This window comes from Rousettus aegyptiacus, unplaced genomic scaffold, assembly GCF_014176215.1.
Source record: "Rousettus aegyptiacus isolate mRouAeg1 unplaced genomic scaffold, mRouAeg1.p scaffold_m13_p_13, whole genome shotgun sequence".
NCBI classification, from domain to species: Eukaryota; Metazoa; Chordata; class Mammalia; order Chiroptera; family Pteropodidae; genus Rousettus; species Rousettus aegyptiacus.
Window position 1 is genome coordinate 60,915,192 of NW_023416288.1, and position 21,377 is coordinate 60,936,568.

Sequence of the window (21,377 nt, forward strand, 5' to 3'; positions counted from 1 at the left end):
ATACAGATGTGAAGTAACAGGAATTCCAGTGGGAATACGAAATGGTGCAGCCACTTTGGGAAAAGAGTTTGGCAGTTTCTTACGAAGTCAAATATACACCTATCGTACAACCTGACAACCCGGATCCTAGGTATTTACCAAGGAGAAGTGAAAGCATGTGTCCATACAACAACCTGTACGTGAGCGTTCTTTGCAGCTTCATTCGCATTAACCCCCAACCAACAACAACACGAATGTCCATCGGCGAGAGAAATAAATAAACCAATGGGGAGTATTCATGCAGTGGAATACTATGCAGCGGTAGAAAAGGGCTACCAATACGGGCAACGACAGAGATGAATCTCAAAACCGTTATGTCGAGTGAAAGAAGCTGTACAGAAAAGACGAAATACTGTTCTGTTCCATTCGTATGACATCTCAGAACAGGGAAATCTAATCTATGGCAACGGGAAAGGAATCAGTGGTCACCTAGGCCTGAGAGTGGGGAAAAGCAAAGGATCTAAGGAAACAGGAGGGCACTTTGGGGAGCAAAAGAACTATTATGTCACAACTGCAGTGGTGGTTACATGACTGTACGCGTTTTTCTAAACTCATCAAATTGTGCACTTAAAATTGTTTTATTTTATTGGGCATAAATTATACCTCAATGAAGTTTGCTTTAAAAAATAAAAACTTGTCTATGGCCATGCTACCCTGAACAAGCCCAATCCCGTCTGATCTCGGAACTAAGCAGGGTCAAGCCTGGTTAGTACTTGGATGGGAGACCACCTAGGAAGACCAGGTGCTGTAGACATAAACAATAAGGGATTGTAAGCTGACAAGGTCTTTGCAATCTGTGAGGTCAAGCAAGGGTTGCCTCGCCTAAAAAAAATAAATAAATAAAATAAAAAATAAAAACTCATTGACCTGTACACTAAAGTATTTATATTTTTGAATATACATGGTACCTCAATAAAGATGAGTTTTTAAAATGGTAAAAAATATATATATTATATTCTACTCATTTTCACAGGCCAGTAAATAATTTTCAGAAATACCTTAATCTTAATATTATGTAGCTGTACTAGTTGATGTTATTATAGATGTGCCACAACTTAGCCAATCTACGATAGCTGCATGTTTAGGTTATTATCTTTTCCTTCTGCCAATTAAAAATAGCATTGCAGTGAACACCTGTGCGCGTAAAACTCTGTCTATGTTTCAGATTTCTGGAGAAGAACAATTGGGCAGGAATATTTTCAAGGTGCTCAGTACATTCAGAACATGTTGAAGTTGATTCCCATTAACTGTGGGGTCAGAGCAATGGAAGGGTGGGGGTGGGGGTTGCTTCTAACGTTATGTGGATTCCCGGTGAGAGGAACATGTCCCAGGCCTTGCTCTGGTCCTATCACTTGCTGTGTAACCTTGAGTTGTTTTCTCTCTTTGGATACTATGTTTTTTTTAATCTCCAAAATAGCCATCAAATATTTCCTAAACAGCACCCCCAAAAAAAGTACCGACCATAAAATAAACGATCGATCATTGGAAATAAAAACTCGTGTTCATCAAAAGATGTTATTAAGAGAAACGACAAACCACACACAGAAGAAGGTATTCACAAAACATAGAGTCAACCAAGGACTTAGATCCAGAATTCCTAAAAACAACGAGAAAAAAAGGAAACAAAAAGTGAGCCTTCGAAAGATCCAAACATCCACTTTACACACAAACACACAAATATTCAAATAGCCAACATGCAGATGAAGATATGCTCAGTATCATCAGTCATATGGGAAACGTGAATTAACACCAACCGTGATACCACTAAACATCCAACCAAATGGCTAAAATTAAAAATACTGACACCACCAATGTTTAGCGAGGAGGTGAGCAACTAGAATTCTTTCACCTTGCTGGGCCGAGTGTAAAGTGGAACGATTACTTTGGAAAACAAAGCACCTACTAAAATTAAACACATATACCTTTGGACTCGACAATTACTCACTAGGTATGTGTGTATATATATATATACACATACACACACACCCTGGAGAAATTAGCAAATATCTCTAAAAATAAAAAAGAAAACTCATCAACCTGTATACTAAAGTAGGAGCATTTTTGTATATAAATTGTGCCTTAATAAAGATGAGTTTTTAAAATGGAAAATACATATGTTATATTGTGCTCATTGTCACAAGCCATTAAATATTAGTAAACAGGTCCTCTTTGCTCTCCCTCCAATCTCTTACCTCTCACTTAAAGGTATGTGCAAGAAATTTCACAGTAGTTTTATTCATAATAGCCCAAGACTTGAAAACCTAAATGTCCATCATTAGGATAACAGATAAACTGCATAAATCTCTAAATATACCCATATCATCAAACTATACGCTTTAAACAGATGAACTTTATGGTACGTAAATTACACGTCAATAAAGCTGGATATTAGATGTCAATAAAGATGAATAACTCTCTCAGACATAATGTCAAGTGAAAGAAGTCAGACTCAAAAGAACACATTTGAATGTCCAGATTTGTATAAAGTCCAAGAACAAACAAAACAATCTTTGTTGGTAAAAGTCAGAATAGTGATAACTCCTGGTATGGATGGTGGGTGTGCTGGCCAAGAAGGGGTACAAGGGAACTTTCTGGGGTCACAGAAATGTTCTTTGTCCTGCTGGTGGTAGTTACAAAGGTGCAGACATATATAAGACTTCACTGAACTATTTAGGATGTGTCCACTTTCCCATGTGCATGCTATACCTCATAAAAATAAAAATAAATAAATGGAAATTAAATAAAATGAACATGTTGGACTAGATGATATCTAAGGTGTTTCCATCTTGTAGAGTCTCTTCACACCCTATTCGCTTTCCCTCTTTCCTTGTATTTTTCCTTTCCCAAGTTCCTCTACTCTAAAAGCTTTCACTATCGCTCAAACACTTGCATTTCTCTAGTTAGAGGTCGTTGAAGTTCACTCCATCTGGATGTGCACTTCCCACACCACACCCACACCACGACTTGTCCAAAACGAAACTCATCCTCTTCCTCCTCCTCACCCCTCACCAGAGCAGGCATCAAGCAGTGCGGCTCCCTGGCTTACAACAATTACCCCTTCTCCAGAAACAGCCCTGATATTCAGGGAAAAGCTACTAGAAAGCAACTCTGCATGCCATAAACCTAACTCCGGCCCAGAGCTGACTGACCCAGGAGGACGCACCTCAGCCAAGCTGGGCCAGATTCTCTTGCCTGCGAATTTAAAACCTGCATGAAAGTCCAGAGCTTGGGGAAGCATTGAAGGCACTGTCACAGAAAGAAAGGTCCACAAAGTCCTTGCACTGAAGTTTTAGAAGAGTCCCTGGGCTATCCTATTGGTGGTTCAGCCCTTGCTTTTAATTTGAAGGATTTCTACTCTGCATTCTTGCATTAAATGTTTTCACTTTGACTAACTAGAGTACATTTCCGTTGCTTGCAATCAGAAGAATTTAGTTATATACCCTCCTCAAGGCCAACATTTGTCCTCGCTGGAATTATGGTCCCAGGATTTATTCATGACTTTGCCCTCTTCCTCTGACCTAGTCATCTTCAACTTGACTTCCTGTCCGTTTCCATGAGCCCTGACTGACCCTCACCTGAAACCCTTCTCAAATCAGTCCTCTCCTTTCAAAACTGCAAGCCTATGTTAAGATCCTTGTCGCTGCTAAGCTGAGCTAATGTGAATCAGGTCCTCTTTGCTCTCCCTCCAATCTCTTACCTCTCCAACTCACCTTTCACAGTTCTGTTAGAGGAAGCTTCCTAAAGACCAGCTCTGACCACGCCGTTTCCTGTTCTTCAATCTCGCCAGCTCCCATTGTCTTCTAGAGTACAAGTGTAGGCTCCTTACTGTGGCATCAAGGCCTCCACAGCGGTCCCAACTTGCCTTTCCGTTCTCATCTCTGGCTCTGCCATTCCTCCCAAGCCTCACGTGCTATCTTCCAATGTAACTAGACAACTCGCAAGTGCGCAATCCCTGACCTTGAGTGACAGGTATTTGTGTCTGTGTAGGTCTGTCCCCTTCAGTAGGCTCGTTTCTTGTGAGCAGAGAGACCAGATCCTGTTTCCTATTGTATATACTCCCTGCCCACCACAGTCCTTGGTACAAAGTCGGCGCTCGATAACTGGGTGCAGAATTCAATGTCCTGAACCTGCCACTAAAGAAAAAATGCAAGAGGGAGAGTGAGAACATGGGCAGAGGTACAGGCGGACTCGGCAACCGGAAAGGATGAAAGAGCAAAGAGCAGAGCAAGAAAATCCTTAGGAAATGCATCTCTCCTCCGCATCAAAGGGACGAGTGCTGCCCAACGTATCTAGCTCCGCCCCGGCATGGGTACTCCTGAGACACGGGACAAGGTACAGATGCCAAGGCTGAACACAAGAGCACGGACGACAGACAAGAGCCACCTGTTTGCCTCGACCGGGCTCAGAAGCCCCAGCTGTGTGGCTGGGAGCATCGCTTCGGCCGCTGCCGGTCCTGAGGGGCTGCTTTGCTCTCCACGCCCGGGGCGCATCAACCAACTCTTTTAAAAATCAGCAGAATAAAGCAGGAAGACGCATCCTCCCGTGGTGTTGCCACCCCCGGCAGAGAAAGGAAGGAGGTAAAAGAAGAACGGGATGGGAACGTCCACCCACAACTGCGGAAAATGCCCGTGAGGCCTAAGACTTCCAGGTGGCGGAGGGTCGGCGAGCACATCACCAGTCACCCTGGGAAAAGGGGTTACGAAGGGAGAGCAGGGAGGGGAGGGAACTGAATGGCTTTAAATAGCTGCTAATATCCCTTCTGACAGCAGCCTGCATGGCTTCCACGGGCCGGGAAGCTGGGAAGATGAATGGATTTGTCTGTCTGTTAAATACTGTTCCCAGAGAACTGGGCAAAATAAAGAATGGGTTGCTGACTCCCACCCCAACTCCCATCTCTTTTCTCCTAATTAATAAAAAAACGCTACAAAAACAACTCCGACATGACCTCTCTAACCCATCCCCACCACCTACAACTTACGTAACCTCAGGGCAAATAGGCAGCCCACTGAATTACAAAGTTCACCGCGCATCACCAATACCCAGCACACAGCCAGTCCTGAGGAGCTGAAGTTCAAATCCAGCCCATCAGCACAGTCAGTTCCATTAGGGTCAACAACATACTTCAGGATCCATTAAATCCCTTGTAGACGCCCTTGTAGAACCCTATCATCTCTAAGGCCCCACAGCACTTTCCATTAAAAGGAACCACAAGGGTTTCTCTCCACCACAGGGACAAATGATTCTGCTTCCTGATGGAATTCTCAGTGGCTGGAGTGATCCAAGCCATCCACACACATCGCGACAAAGGAAGTAAATAAATACAATCGGTGGACTCACCTGCGGCAGGGTTCGCGATCAGAATCTTTAGGCCAGTGGGTCTCGGTCTCAGCTATACCAGGGAACCAACTGAGGTTTAAAAACACCGGTGCCTGAACAAAAAATAATCAGAAAAAGAAAATGATTTTCGAAGATCATTTCCAGTAGGATTCTCACAACATAAAATACTCAAGGACAAATTTTAAATAGGTGCAAGATCTGTTCATTGAAAACTATGAACATTTCTGTGGGAAATGTAGATAATCTCACACCAAGTAATAGAACTTATATATGAATTTAGCACGGTCATAAAGTAAAAGGTTAGTATGCAAAAATCAACTGTATTCTTTTATAGTAGCAACAATTGGAAAATGAAACTTTAAAATAATTCCATGTATGTAAAGTCACACCAAAAACATAAAATATTAAGAATAATCTAATAAAAGTTGGCTAAGACCCCTCCCCCCCCAAACACACACACAGACTGCAAATTATAAAACATTGCTGAAATAAAGTAAAGGCCCAAATAAATGTAGATGACCCATGTCTGGTTTAGAACACTCAATATTGTTAAGATATCAGTTCTCCCCCAAAGTAATCTGCAGCATCAATGCAATCTTAATCACAATCCTAGCAGGTTTATTTTGTGGAAATCGATAAGCTGATTCTAAAATTCACATGGAAATACAAAAGACCTAAAACAGCCGAAACACTTCTGAAAAAAAGAAGAATAAACTTCGAGGTTTTATGCTGACTGATTTCAAGATTTTCCATAAGGCTACAATAATCGAGGAAAGGTTTATTAGAGTATGGACAGATGCACAGATCAATAAATCAGAATAGCAAGTCCAGAAATAGACCCACCTGTCCCTCACACAATACAGAAATATTGACTTGAAACTGATCATAGACCAAAATGTAAAAGTTAAATTATAAAACACCTAGAAGAAAATATAGATAAAAATTTTGTGGTTCGAGATAGAAAAAGATTTCTTAAGGACACAAAAAGCATAAATCTCAAAAGAAAAACAAATAATAAATTAAACATCATCAAAATTTTAAACCTCCCTTTGAAAGACATTGTAAGAAAATGAAAAGGTAAGACATAGGAGAAAATATTTGATGTGTGTGTGCATATGCATGTATGTAAGTGTATCTAAATGTATACCAAAGACTTAACGAGAATATGAGAAGAACTCTTAAAACCCAATAACAAGAGAGCAATTCCGTTAAAGACATGCCACAAAATAAGATGTATGAATAGGCAATTGGCACTTTAAAAGAGACTCCATATTCTGACCCATCAGAAAAATGCAAATTTAAACCAAAAGAAGACACCACTACATATACAAAATTAAAAGGCCTGAATATATAAACTGTTGGCAAGAGTGTAGAGTTACCAGTACTCTCAGGCACTACTGGCGAGCATGTAAAATGGATTAACCACTTTGGAAAATAATTAGGTAGTTCCTTGTAAATGTAAACATACAGTTTACTATATGACCTATCGATTCCTTTCCAAAGTATTTACTCAAGAGAACTGAAAATCTATGTTCCCAAAATATTTATGAGTATATTCATAATAGCTAAAAACAGAAAAAAAAAAAACACAAATGTCCAACAACAGGTAACTAGCAAATACATTGTCATATTCCATCGAGGAACATTAGTCGGCAACAAAAAAGAATGGACACAGGTGAATCTCAAAAACCTTTTGCTGTACAAAAGAAGTTAAAGTAATATTTAATTAAATGAAATTCTAGCAAAGGCAAAACCAGTCTAAGTGACAGAAAGCAGACCAGTGGCTTCCCAGGAGCGGGAAAAGGGGATCGGATGCAACAGGGTATGAATCTTCGGGGTGATGGAAATGTTTGATCTTGAGTGTAGTGGTGATGGTTTCACAGGTATCTATATTTGTCAATATCATCAAATCATACACTTAAAATGGTATGTTACATGTAAATCATACCCCCAATGAATGAGAGTAAAAATATTGATACTTTAAAAATACTGATATCTCATAGATACTATTTAATTGGTATCTAATTGTGATTTTGAGTTGCATTTCCCTAATGATTAGTGATGTGCAGCATCTTTTATGCTTATTAGCCATCCGTATATCTTTTTTAAAGAAACGTCTACTCAAGTCCTTTGCCCATTCTTTGATCACGTTGTTTCAATTGTTGTTGTTGTTGTTGTTGTTGTGCTGTTTATTTTTTGAGTCGCAGGAGTTTTTAATACATTCTGGATATTAACTCTCCTAGCAGGTATATGATTCTCAAACATTTTCTCCCATTTCCTAGGTTGTCTTTTCGCTCTGTTTAATTGTCTTTTGTTGGACAGAAACACCTGACTTCTTTTACAAGAAGACTTCTTGGGATTTTGGAAGGTGGAGGGGTCAGAGGCTAGATAATACAGGATTTTACTATGCGGAACTAAACGATACACATGCATATCAAAGAGAATTCTGCTTCTTCCTAGAGGCCAAGGTGATGGCAAAAATATGAGTAAATGAGCACCATGGACAGCAACCAGGAGGCTTTTAGTCATAGTATATTTTGTGCTAAACCCTTTAAGTATGGAACATTTGCTCATTGCTCACTCTTCTGAAATCTAAAGTTATGCAGGCGACATAACACAAGGTCTCTGTCTTCAGGGGTGTCTCGTGGTCAAGTTAGAGAGATAGGAAACGAAGGCCACATCAAGGGAGCTAGCTATGTCCTATAGATACTGTGGAACTATGAAAGTACAGGTTCGGATGATCAGGTTGGTCTTAAAAAGATGCTAAACAGAGTGTGCTGATGAGGACAGGAAGTGGCCGTGAGGTCTGAAAAGGGGTAGCAGATGTAATGTTATTACAAGTGTCCAAATATGATGTTCCAAGAGGTTAAACTCTCACCAGAGCAGGGGAGAAGGTGGAAGAGAAGATTCACAAGAAATGGACATGATTTCATAACTGAATGGACTAGAGTGACATGACTCCAATATTTCTGGTCTAGTTTGTTTACTGGGTGCCACAAACCGAGGCAATGAATGTAAGAAGTAGAACCGATGGAAAAGGAAAGATGGTGAGTCTGGCTTTAGACATTTAGCGTCTAAGATGCCTTAGGGCATTCAGAGGTCATCTAACAGGCAATCAGAAGTGCGGATCTAGAGCTAAGGAAAGAAAAATAAATTAGAAAAATAAGCATGGAAGTAAAAGATAATAGGAGCAGATACGTTTATTCAAAGAGACTGGTTTAAAGGAGGAGGAGGAACGTTGAAAGAAGAACCTACATTTAAAAGGGGATGGAGGAGGAGGCGGTCTCAATATGGGAGACTTTGAATTGTGAAAAGCCAGAGGTTTACCTAAAGTATGCCAATATTTAGTTGAAATGATTAGACATTGGCTTGAGAAGAGAACACCTGAAGTCCATGCCTTCCAGGAGAACACTGAACTATAATTTTCTTTATGCTTTCCATGAAAGTAGAAGATTCAGATGTTCAAATTCTTCAGCTCCTGGAGATTCTGTGAACATGAATTGATTCTCACAAAGCTTTTTGGAGAAGGATCGATATGCAATAGATATAGGTGATCCCAGAAGACACAAGCCCAGAGGACCCCAACTGTCTATATCTGAGTACAAGGCACAGGAGACTTCTTGAACACAGAAATGTTTCCCCTTCAATTCAGAATCAATACTCATTTTTCTCCCCTGGGCCAAATTTGTGTATTTTCATTTTTTTTAGAAAAAAGAAAAAAGAAAATTCAGCCCTGAGAGTTGCAGTTCATCTAAGTGTGAGCTCCGAGGCTTCAGAACCATGACTAGGAAATTACCACCTCACACAACTTCAGGCATCACTGGGGCCTCGAGCATTCACTTTTACTGAGATAACTGATCACATCAGATGGACTCTAAAGTGTTATATGAATCAAACTGTGTTCCAAATCCCTTACTTTATCTCCCGAATCAAGGAGCAACCTGGTTAAAAGTTTGAGAACGGGACGAACAGGCCATTTGGAATGACAGGGCTTCTCTTCTGAACAACTCAATCAAGAGGGCCAGGGAAAGAAAATGGGAAAGACAAGGAGCATGGCAGCCTCACTGGTCCTGACCCAGGTCCTTGAAGGTACTGAGAAATCCAGCCCCCTCCACACACACATCACCAATGACTGATTGGTCAGAGACACCAGAAGCTGAAACGAGGCAGCGAGATGAGCTTCCGAAAAAGAAAAAATCATCATCTCACACTTTACAGATCTGGAGTTATGCTTTCAGGGAATGATGTACGGAGGTGATTATTTCACTGAAAAAACATGCACATGGCAAATAGCTGGCCAGACTGGCATTGACATGCATGTGATGCACGCTTACACATTTATTTGCAAAACATTATGTAATAGAAATGGACATCATACTTTGCATTTATATAGCAACTATTTCTCCAAGGACCTCAAAGGATTCTGCAGCTATTACTGGATTCATCCCTGTTACATGTTTGTAAAATGAAGGAAAGGCAAGGATTACTCATCCCATTTCATTAAAAAGGAAGCAGATGCCCCCAAGAGGATGCATGGATTGGCCAAGGGCATATTGTAAGTCATTTATTTGTTCAAAATCATGTAGGGACTGAAATTGGTCCCAAACTGTCCTTATACTTGCTGATCTCACCTACGGATTTCTGAAGAGAAAATGATTCTGTTTCGCAGCCTCGTGTTTGTGATTCAGACTGTCAGCTGGTCAGAGTCCAGGGAGAGGTGTGAACTGGGGTAGGACAGAGGTTATCAAGTGTTTGGTATTTCACTTTTCCTTCAGCGGGCTGGTGCTGCCCGTGTTCTCATGGACAGTCACAAGGTTCTTGACAACGAAGAGGGAGAAATCTCCCTGCATCATTGCAGCAGAACCAAAAGGCAGGTCCCCACGCTCATCACGAATATTTAATGAATGCCCACAATGCACATTCTCAATGTGCGCGTCAATATGCTTTGTCATTTCCTTTACAAGTGGCATATGAACTAGGTGTTATTTTCTTGTAAAGGTGAGAAAGAGGCTCAGAGAGATTGGATGACGTGTCATGGTCACATAACTAACAAGTTCAGACTCAGGATCTGAATGCATTTTTGCTGATTTGAATACCCGTCCACTTATACCACGCTTTACCGCCATGACTTCACTCCCCCTCTCAATGGGGTTCGATGGGCACAGCCTAGGAAACTTGAAGGAAACTAGAGGCAACCCGGGGTTCCACCTTCCCCACAAATACGCTCGATGACAGCCCACGGTAAGTGCTCATCCACTCCATTCTCCCTGGAGAGATCCATTGGGTATGGCCCAGCCTCAGGCCGCTCAGAGCCCTGGGATAGTTCCCGCCTCTCCTGGTCCCAAACTCACACATTGGGTCTGACCCAGGCCTGAGCTAGTGACAGAGCCAACTGAGTTCCACGAGCGGGAGGAGGATGGGAAGACGATCACCCAGAAGCTGCCCCGATGCACCCTGCTCCCACCTGCCCTCGCGTTCCAACCATCACTGGGGAGCATGTGCTGGGTCTGTCTTCTGGGGCCCTCGCATTCTTCAGAGAGAAAGTGAGGTGCAGACTTGTCTCAAGTTACCAGGGAAATCAGAAAGCGAAAAAGCCGCAGGGGCTGTTTTCCCCTGGCATTTTCTCTAATTTAGATTTCGTTCACTCGAACATGATATTGCAAGTGGTAGAGAAAGCCATCCTCTGCAAACCAGCCTGGAAGGGGGAGGAATAACGCCTTTAATGGCACCTTACTCTGCTTTAAGGGCTCTTTATCCAACATCTCATTTACCGCCACAACTGGGAGGTACTGGTATTATTATTCCCTTTGTCCAGCCAAGGAAAGCAGAGCTCGGAGTCGAGAGAGCAGAGCTAACAATATGTGACCGAAGCCAGGATTCAGGCGTGGATCGGTCGGGCCGCGCCCTTTCCACGAAGCCTCGCTGACCTCCTGATGACATCATCTCAGTGGTGGCAGGGAAGGTTTCAGACTCACTATCACAGTAGAGATGTGAGTCACAGATGCAGACGAGGCCCAGTGTGGCTGTGATGTCCCCTTTTAGGAGGCACTGCAGTCATTGGGTCTGTGCTGAGATGCAGGCTCAACCGCACTGGGACTCTCAAATGTTGCCTTTCAGCTGGTCATCAATGGTAGAGAACAGGCCTGTCTGCAAACGTTAAGTCACACGGATGTCGTTAAATATAACATGAGCCACAGAAGCAAGTCACATAGGCAGTTACATGAAACAACTAAAAAGAAACAGGTAAAATTAATTATAATAATGTATTTTATTTAAACCAACACATACAATATCACCATGCGATCAATATAAAAAATATTAATGAGCTGCCTTACATTCCTTTTTATATATATATAGTAGGTGTTTAAAGCCCAGAATGGACTTTACACTCACGACGCATCTCCATGCGGACAAGCCATGTTCCAAGTGCTCGGTAGCCACAACATAGCTAGTGGACAGCAGACTGGACGGAGGTCAGGAAGAAGACTCCATGGAGGGAGGCTTGGAAAGCTTGGACTGTGGGTCCTGACTCTGACCACCTGCCACGGTGACTTAGCACAGTGGTTGACGGTTTGGACCCTGGAGCCAGACCTGCCTGCCTGTGAATCCCCGTTCCGCTGCATGCCCGCTTGGGCAAGTTACTTAGCCTCTGTGGCCTCAGTTTCTTCATGTCGAATGGAGATAACGACATTACCTGCCTCGTAGGGTTTTGTGAGGATGAAATGAACAAAATACTTAGAACAGTAACAGGCACAGGGTAAGCAATGCAAAGGCATTTGCTGTTATTATTCCCACTGGGACTCAGCTTCCTTCTCTGTAAAATAAAGATGTTGAAACCACACGATTGTTGAGATCCCTTCTTGCTCTGTCGCTTAATGCAACTCTGCAGTGGGAATCCAATTCTAGTGTTTCTGTCTGATCTCTGAGTATTAGTTCTAAAGTGTGCATGGGACAGGACCTCAGGTCCAGCCTATGTCTATAGAGGAGGCTGGCAAGATGCTCCATGGCCAGCATGGGGTGGAGTGGGTAGAAGGACCTGCCGGCTCTTTCGCCATCAGTGTTAAAAACTTTTTCCCTCTCCATCCTGGGCGCATGTCGATTTGCTGCCTGGACAGCCTCCACATCCTCACAGGTGTCCTCCACAGACGCTTACTGACAAGTCCCCAGTTATAATCCTTCAGCTGTTTGAAGCTCTGAGCTAGAAGAAATCCAAGCTGGGCTTACGGTTTGGAGCAAAACCAAGAAAAGAACACCCACGGGGGCTGCTGACCCTGCAGCTTTGCCCACCAGCTGTCCTGGGAGCTGAGAGATGAATGGGAAGCTGGTTGACTCAAAGTCCGAATATCTGAAAAGCTGTGAATGAAGATTCCACGATCGCAGCGACGGCAATCCCGGGGGCTGCACCTCAGGAATTCCAGCTGGCTGATTCCTTTCCCACAGAGACCAGACTGGCGAGTGATAGAGATTCAAGGTGGAAACGGTCCAGGGTGTCAGACACCTCACCTCCAGGGAAGTGAATGGGGGAGAGAGTATCTCCAAACTCATCTCCAGGGATTGCTTCAGTCCCTCTTGGAATGACTCCAAAGCTGGATCCTCTGTTGCTTCTCTCGGAGAATGTCAGTACCGGGAATCTTCCTCCCCAGGAAACCAAACAGAAGGATGACAGGGCTGCTCAGCTCAGAAAAAGCAACGCGGCAACACAACCGCGGGCCCCCACCTGCCAAGCGGCGTTTTCCTCCCAGCTGCTCACATAGATTTGCCGAGAGCTACGTTCTCCCCCATCAGCAAGCCCTTGCCCAGAGCCCACCCTGCAAGGAGAGATGCTAAAGAATTGGGAATCACAGCCCCACCTGAGAAAAAGGACTCACGACCAATGACCGGGCAGTCTAACAAAAACAAAGCACCGTCCTCGACCCGGAGGAGTCAGGAATAAAACTCAGAGACCCTCACGCTCAGACGCCTTTGGCTACTGGGAGCAGGTCCTGAGTCCTCTCCCTTCTCTAGGCTGAACTCAGGGAATGCTTCTGTACCTTCCAGACACATTGACTGAATCGGAAATATTTCAACATCTGGCGTAGTTGAGTGCTCTTAACGCCCATTGCTGAAGGGGCCACGTTCTCCCTTCGTGACCTGCTGAGAGCTCCTTGGCAGCCGGGCAGCGCCTCTAAAGAATTCCAGAATCCCACCACTCAAGTCAAAGAGGCTGGTTCTGAGCTAAGAGACGGGAGCTGCCACCATGCCTGTATTGTTGGCATCACCATCTCACACCCATCGACTTCACCCCACCCACACCCCCCGTAGCTCCTCCTAGATGAGACAGACAGACAGGCCCTCTTAACTGGAGCAGCCAGATGATGTCACCACAACCCAGAAAAGTCCCAAAGGAAGTCTCCTGCCTGCTCCAGGAGGGAAATGAAGGTCTTCCAGGACCTGGACCAAAGAGAACCGGAATGCGGAGAAAGAGGGTGGAATTTTTCCACCTTCTAGGAGAGTGAGAGTTTCCCTCTCCGAGGCCACCTGTGGTCCCCAGCTTCAGTGCCTCTCCAGGCCTGTTCCTTCTGCTCATTAGGTAAATGTGCCAACGCAAAGAAAGAAATCAAGGTCTGCTTAGCTTCCCCCACTGGCCCTGTCAATCGTTCCGAGGAAGACAGTTCCTGCCACACAGCCCAGGAAATGGGCCCCAGCGGGCCAGAAACAGCTCCGTCCCATAAATGTATTTACACAGCGTAATGCTTGTTCTTCCCGACTCGCCAGCAGCCCACCTCTCCTGAGTGCCTTGGGGAAGTTTTATCACCTGGGAGGGCTCCCCGTGGCCGCTCTCACCAAATCCCTCCTTCATCAACAGAACAGACAGACTGTCTGGCTGTGAGGAGATGTGGCTGCCCTCAGTGGGCCGTCTCGGCAGCTGACAGAAGGTTCTCCAGACGGCACAGCAAAAAGTGGCCCTGCAGAAACCCTCCCCACACCCACCGCGCTCCCTGGCTGCTGCCTCAGAATGTCTACGAGATGCTCTCCCCAAGATGGAGGAGGCGGGCAAGAGCTCAAATTACAGAATCTTTGACAAAGGCACCACTTGGAAATGTGGGGAACGGGGAAAGGTACAAGGTCAAGTCCAGACTGGCAAGACTAAATAAAAGGAAAAGCTATAGTCCAGAGAGGTCCAGAGCTGAGAAGAGAGTTCAGAGACCACCCAGTCCTGCCAACCATTGTCCAGATGAGAACGCTGAGGTCCAGAGAAAAAAGTAAGACTATTACACAGTAGCTAAGAACAGAGGCTTTGGTTGTAACTCTAGCTCTACCGTTTGCTTGTTCTATAACCTTGGACTTAATCTTCATAAGTCTTTTCTCATCTTTGAAATGTATATAACAAAATCTACCACATATAATGGTTTGTGAGGCTCTCATGGGATAATGAAGTAAATAAAGCACTTAGCACCGTAATTATATAACTAATGATAACTACTATCACTATTATTAAGTAATTTGGCCAAAATCATCCAGAGAATTCATGTTAGACAAAGGACTCAAATCCCTTTTTTCAATTTCTATATCAATGTTCATCTTCGGGTGATCAAAAGGGCCTTCGCAACTAAGTCACTTTCTGTGTCAGTTAAGAATCTCATTCAGCCAGTAATAACAATGGTTTTTAAAAAATTAAGAGTGCATTCTCTCATATAAGTAAGACCAAGCGTAAAGAGGCATAGTGCTGGTAAAGGGGGCTTCCATGAATCGGACTCCTATTTCCCTGCCATCCTAAGCTCTTAGCTTTCATCCTCAAGGTCACAAGAGAGCTGCTACAGCTCCAGCCATCGGAAGAAAAGGAACAGGAAAGGGCCATGAGGCATTCCTCCAGTAGAGTCAGCCCCCTTTCGAAATATTCCCTGGAAGCCTCATTCTGTGGCTTTTGCTTGTAACTGGACAACCTGGATATAACAGAAGTTGGACAGGAAGTTGGACAACGCCTGATAAAGCCAGGGTTTTTAGAAAAAGGGGACAGTGAATATTGCAAGGATGATGAGCAGTCTCAGCCTTTCAGCCACACTCTTTGAGGTAACAGCTTAAGGCGGCTCTCACATCTGCTTTGCATCCATGACCTCTGAAAGAGTCTCCAGATGTTTCCCATTTATGCCTGCAGCAGCCCCAGGAACCCAGCCTTGTCTAGGATCCGTGTCTCCCCACCGCTCAGTGCCTGGCCTATGCCTTGCTGCTAAGAGCTGACAAAGACTTCACAGAAGGAAACAGTGAAGGAAGGAGAAGCTGCTCTCGGTGGGCCCCGCACACCCCACGGTTGCCCTTGGTGCCTGCGGGTTCACGGGCAGGATTCCCTTTTTCCTCTCTGATCAGAGCAGATCAAAGCAACATCGAGATGACACCTTTATAAATCAATGTGTGAGTCAAACTGTGTCTCTTCCGCTCCGACCACACCAAGGCGCCCCAGTTCGTTCATAGTAAAAGCCAAAGCCCTTCCCGCTGATGCGCCAGGCCCTCGGCGACGCCCCCGGCAACGCCCCCGGCAACGCCCTCGGCATCTCCCTTGCTTCCCTTCGCCTCACGCTTTCCCCTCCAGTCAACTCGACTCCCACCACAGCAGCCTCTTTGCTGCTCCTCCAACAGGGCAGGCATCATTCAACCTCAGGACCTTTGCACTTGCTGTTCTCCTGCCTAGAATGCTCTTTCCCCGAGTATCCAAAAGGTCCTTCCCTCGCCCCTTGCAAGGCTTTGTTTAAACATCGCCTTCTCAAGGAGGCTCACTTAAATTGCACTCACTTTGGCACGGCCAAAGCTGCCGCCCTCCTCTCTCTTCCCATAGCACTCATCACGTTCTAACCAGCACACGTTTAATTTATTCGTGAGATCTGTCATATTGCCACACTCTTTATTTCTTTTATTGACTTATGTATTGTGAGGATGAGGATTTGGGTCTGTCTTGTTTCCAGCCGCACCTTCGGCACCTAGAACGAAGTCTGACGCACACAGCGAACGCATCATAAATATTCGTTGAATAGATATACACATCGATGTAGCTCTGTCTTGGGGCGAATCAGAAGTGCCAATTAGGAGAGGCAGCTGACAAGAAAGGAATAGGTCAGAGTCCGAAACAACCGGCAATAAAGACAGAGGCATCCATACAAAGTCTCATCAAGAAAACGGGCATTCTGAGAGAAGACAGAAAACTGACTATCTAGGTTCATGCTATACCTTCTGCAGCCAGATAGGGAAATCCTTTCTCTATCTGCATAGGGAAATGTTTTCCTATCTGAGAAGAAGACAGAAAACTGACTATCTAGATTCATGCTATACCTTCTGCAGCCAGATAAGGAAATCCTTTCTCTATCTGCATAGGGAAATGTTTTCCTATCTGTTCAGCGAATGGCAAAACTAATTCCCAACAGTGGTGAGCCCAGTCTTCCATGTGGTCCTATTAAATGGCTCAAACAGCCCTAGCTCAGTCTCACAGCCTAAAGGGGAAAAGGCTGTTCTCCAAACCAGCTACTGCTGGGGTCGCTGTTTTACTTTCTTATCCCTACAACTTCCTGTTGACTTTGTCCCTCCTCCTGAGCTGCTTTTTGTGTGGTTTTCAAAGCATCCCTTCACCTAGGGGCAGGCACTTTTCAAAATAAGATCACCTTGCTACTGAAAGCAGGAGAAAGGATGTAATCTGAAAGTGAACAAACAGTCAGGTCCAGACAATGTTCCCTTCCATTTACGTGCCTCAACATTCACATTCAAGGGATGCTTAGGTGACAAGGCAATCAATACTGTCCCTAAATCAGCTAGAAATGGGATTTTTCCTCTCCTGCTGAATAATTTGGAAGCGATTTTGAAAATGCGATGCAAAGGAAGCAGTCTTTTTTCTTGCTTCTAGCCATTAAAATACACACTGCTTCCTAGAGCCTGATTAATGTTAAATATGACCTTTTGCAAAGTTTCTTGGCAGGTTAATTTATGGTACTTTCAGATTCTAATGGATCGAGCAGTGGCTGTTTATGTGTTTGATGAAGTATTCTTTGTTTGGAGTTTATACGTTTTCCCAGAACTTCTGTAGTTCACTCCCCCTTTCTCTCTGGCTCTTTCAATCTCTCTTTCACGGCAACTTTGTGCTTGGGTATTTAATCAATCTTACTGGGAAGAAAATATGAATATATTTATGAATTCTCAGTCCCTAAGTTGTCATGTACGCTGTATTAGCTTATTACCGTATCTCCAAGATAATTCTTCTCTCTCATCTCCCTACATCTGTGCTTTTGAGTTCAGGGGGATCTCAGCTCAACCGAAATTACTTTTAATGTTTAGTTTGCCATGAGAGCTGCTTTGAGGGTCCCTGACTTGAACAGGTGTATCTTCTTTTTGCATCTTTATTGCATTTGACTTTGTTCTTCCCTGTCTCAGAGAGAGAAATCTAGTGAACTAGACTTGAGCCCCGAGAGGTTGTCTCACCCCCGGAATATAACTAAGCTTAATGAGAATGTATATATATTCATGGAGAAGAGGCCAACTAAGGTGTATCAGAGAAGTAGGGGGCCCCTATCCTAAGAAGGTATGATACGGATGTCAACTCTTTCTTACATGGAAGTTGCAAAATATCAAAGATTTCCACCTTCCTTCTACAGAGCCTAGAACAGTGCTTGATACACAGAAGGTACTTGATTCTCATTGAAAAAAAAAGGCAGGAAGATGAGATGGCGAGGGAGGGAGGAAGGTAGGGCCACACTCTCTAATACAATGACCCTCAAGTCCTTCATCAGGGGCGCAGGGACAAGAGTTTGAGCCCGTAGGTGATTTTTAGATGTTTATAATAGAGGCCCAAGGAGCTTCCAGAACCTCCCTGTCACTACCTGAGAAGCTGTTACAGGTGCTAAGAACACCCTTGCCCCAGACCTGCAGCTCCGTCTCTGCTGTCAAGCGAGGTACATGTATTTGGATTGGCCTTGTTGACTGCATCAGGGATGGCTTTGGAAACAAAGGTGAGTACAGGAAGGAACTGGTGACCATATCAGAGCAAATGGATCGCCAAGCTGCATTAAAGGTCCGGCTGAAGCAAGAGAACATGGCTTGTGCAGAGGCCAATCGGGAGAGCTATGTGGCTTTCCCCAGAAATTATCTGCTGCCTGGAGAAGGAGCAAGAGAAAGGGGATGGCTGAATTTGTCCAGGGTCAGGAGTCAGCCAAGTAAGTGCAACCACGGGCTCGAGGACAAAGAGTGGGTGGTCCACAAGGACACAGTGTCCAAGCGAGAAACAGGGAGACTTGTGGTCTCTGTTGCCACTTGGTCCATGAGATTTCTATTTGGGGATGTGTAAATTATTGGTGAAATATTTTCTTTTTTAGCCATTTTGGCATCTGTTCCAAAGTCCTCCCAAGGAGAAAATGGAGTAGAGCCGGGCGGACCTTCCGTTCACGCTGCACACCTGGGGGGCTGCTTATGCCGTGAAACAGATGCATTCCAGGACCCTAGAGTGGATGACGCTCGCTTGCGAGAAAAAGAGACAGAGGTCACCTCCGTATTGAGATCTGAAGGGCAAAGGGAAAGCTGCGTAGCCTCCCCACCCCGTGCCCTCTGGCAGCCTGCCATAGTGCCTGACATTTCCCTATTGTTCACTGCTTGAGTTTACTGTACAGAAATACTAATAAAGCACAAATTCTACCTGAAGGGAGTCATGTAGCTCAGGTGGTACAGAAAACCTGAGAATCAGACCAAGCTGGGTTGAGATCCCAGCTCTCTAAGCAATGTGATACCTGGCAAAGTTACTAAAATCCCAAAGACCCTGATCCCTTATTTATGAAAATGTGAATTCCGTCAACATTGTAGGGTTGCCATAAGGACGGATAGATTGACATGTAGGGAGCAACCAGAGTTTGACACACAGTGGGGCTCGAGGAATGTTCCTTCTTTTTATCTTTATCGCTATGAAGAAATGGTAGAAAAATGGACAGGAAAGGAGAGCCAGGGGTTCTAGTCCCTGCCTTTCCATTAAAATGAGCTATGAGACCTTTTTAAGGTCACTTTCCATTTCTGGGCTTCAGTTTCCAAAGAGACTTAAACTGGATTCACTCACCAACAGATGTTATTGCGCTCCTGATAGCTGCCAGGTGCTATTCATTAATAAATAGGTATGTGAAATAGTAGTAAGTAATAAGCAGGTAGTTAAAATGTAGTCTTACAATGGAGAGGTACTGGGCAGCTACTTCAGACGGAATAGTCAGGGAAGACCCATGTGGGGAGGTGATTTCTATACTGAGGCCTCCAAAGACAAGAAGGAGCCAGCCAGGGGCAGATCAAGGGGAGATGCCGCACAAGCAGAAGAAACAGAAAATGCAAAAGCTCCCCAAGGCAGCAAGTTCAGATGGCTTCTAAAGTTCTTTCTCGGGCCAACAGTCTTTATCTTACGTTCTCCACAACTTTTGCATGTGACACTAGGATAAGCCAAACGACAGTAATTTGATGGTCTAATTACTATTATTAATTGGTGGAGAGTTCTATGGTTAGACTAGTTCTGCTAGGGCGCAACTGAACAGTGGAGAACATCAGAACCAAGGCTGGAAAAAGGAATGGCTAAAAAGCAAAGAAACAATTGAGTGATGGGCTCAAAGGGGTATTGTGGAGAGGAGGGTCCACTTCCTTCCAAAGCAGCCTGCATATCCTCATCATAAAACGATGACAGAAGCTTAAACAGTCAGATACTTTTCCGAAGCCCCTTCGCTGAAGTTTCATGAAGGTGGAACTAAGCCAGGAAGAACCTCCTTGGATAAACATAGCCGAAAGGGTCTAATCTAGGAGAAATTCCAGGCTCAGATGACAGAATGGAGACCTTCAATCATTCACTTGTCCATTCACTCATTCAACAAATATTTATTGAGGGCTCATTCTTCCAGGCCTTGGTCTGGTTGTTGGGACTACATCATTGAACAAAGCAGACAAAAACGTCTAGCTTATATTGCAGTAAGGGAAACATAGCTCAAGATCTTTAACCTCAACAAATTTAGACCCTTTATTCACTCTAAATACTGAGTGACTAATCTCTGCCTCGTGCTGGTTTAGTTGCTGGGCTCGGTGCTTACCATCCAGATCTGGGCATGCAACACACATAGCTTACATTCATAGTGAGGTTTATGGCTCTCAAGGCGCTAACCTCTTTTCATCCTCACGGCACCACAGAAGCTCACAAAGGTAAAGGACCCTGCTCAGGCTCACCTCGCTGAGCATCTGGACCCCACCCCACGTCATCTTGGAGTCGAAGGGTCTTCCAGTTAGTCATACCCCTTTCTACTTAGTACAGCAAATGTGGTCATTCTGCCGAACTGCCCTACACGAGCCCTCTCAGACTTTATATTGGAAGCAAGGACTGTGAAGAGGTGGGACCTGAGAGAGCCAGGTCCCACCTGTTTAACGTGTGGCAGCAGTAATTTTCAGGCACCCAAAGCAGCATCCAGCATGGGTGACATCCGCTGGGCAATCTGCACTGTCATTGAGCCAGGGCAGCAACAGTGGTATCTTTGCTGCGTTCGCTTTCTGCACGATTTGGAACACTGTTCCCAGGTGTGTAGACTATAATTCAGGTATACTCTGGCCATCCTGAAGTTATTCTGAATTACCCAATGTTCCTTTGAATAATTTCCTTTTCCGTTTAAATTGACCATGTTTGATCTCTGTTGCCACAACTAAGAACTATGACGGCTACACTTACAAAATCTTTTGTTCCCATCTACCTACAGGATAAGCTAGTTTTTCTAGTTTAAAAAAAAAAAATCCTTAGTGGCTTAACACAATAATAGTTTCTATCTTGATCATATTTCTTGTGCATCAGGTTGGCTATATTTTTCCAAAAGAAATTTAAAAATATTTTGAACTGAATGAAAATACACTAACATGAAAATTTGTGGGCTGCAGCAAAAGCAAGGTTTAGAAGGAGATTTATAACAGTGAATATATTAGAAAAGAAGAAAGACCTAAAATCAATCACCAAGCTTCCACCTTAGGAAATTAAAAAGATAACGTAAACC

The 21,377-nt window shown here is 44.2% G+C and overlaps 1 long non-coding RNA gene and 1 pseudogene across 3 annotated transcripts in view; one reads left to right on the forward strand and one right to left on the reverse strand.

Annotated features, from left to right (window-relative positions):
- The window catches only part of LOC118610774, a 134,853-nt gene that overhangs the window by 21,850 nt on the left and 91,626 nt on the right, over positions 1-21,377 (reverse strand). For 2 of the 3 annotated variants that reach the window (XR_004954051.1, XR_004954052.1), the window contains exon 2: positions 5,377-5,468. This is a non-coding gene — a long non-coding RNA (uncharacterized LOC118610774). Of the gene's footprint in view, positions 1-2,107; positions 3,840-5,376; positions 5,469-21,377 lie in introns of those variants that run through there. The other variant, XR_004954050.1, reaches the window with a different exon arrangement.
- Positions 676-793, forward strand: LOC118610899 (annotated as a pseudogene).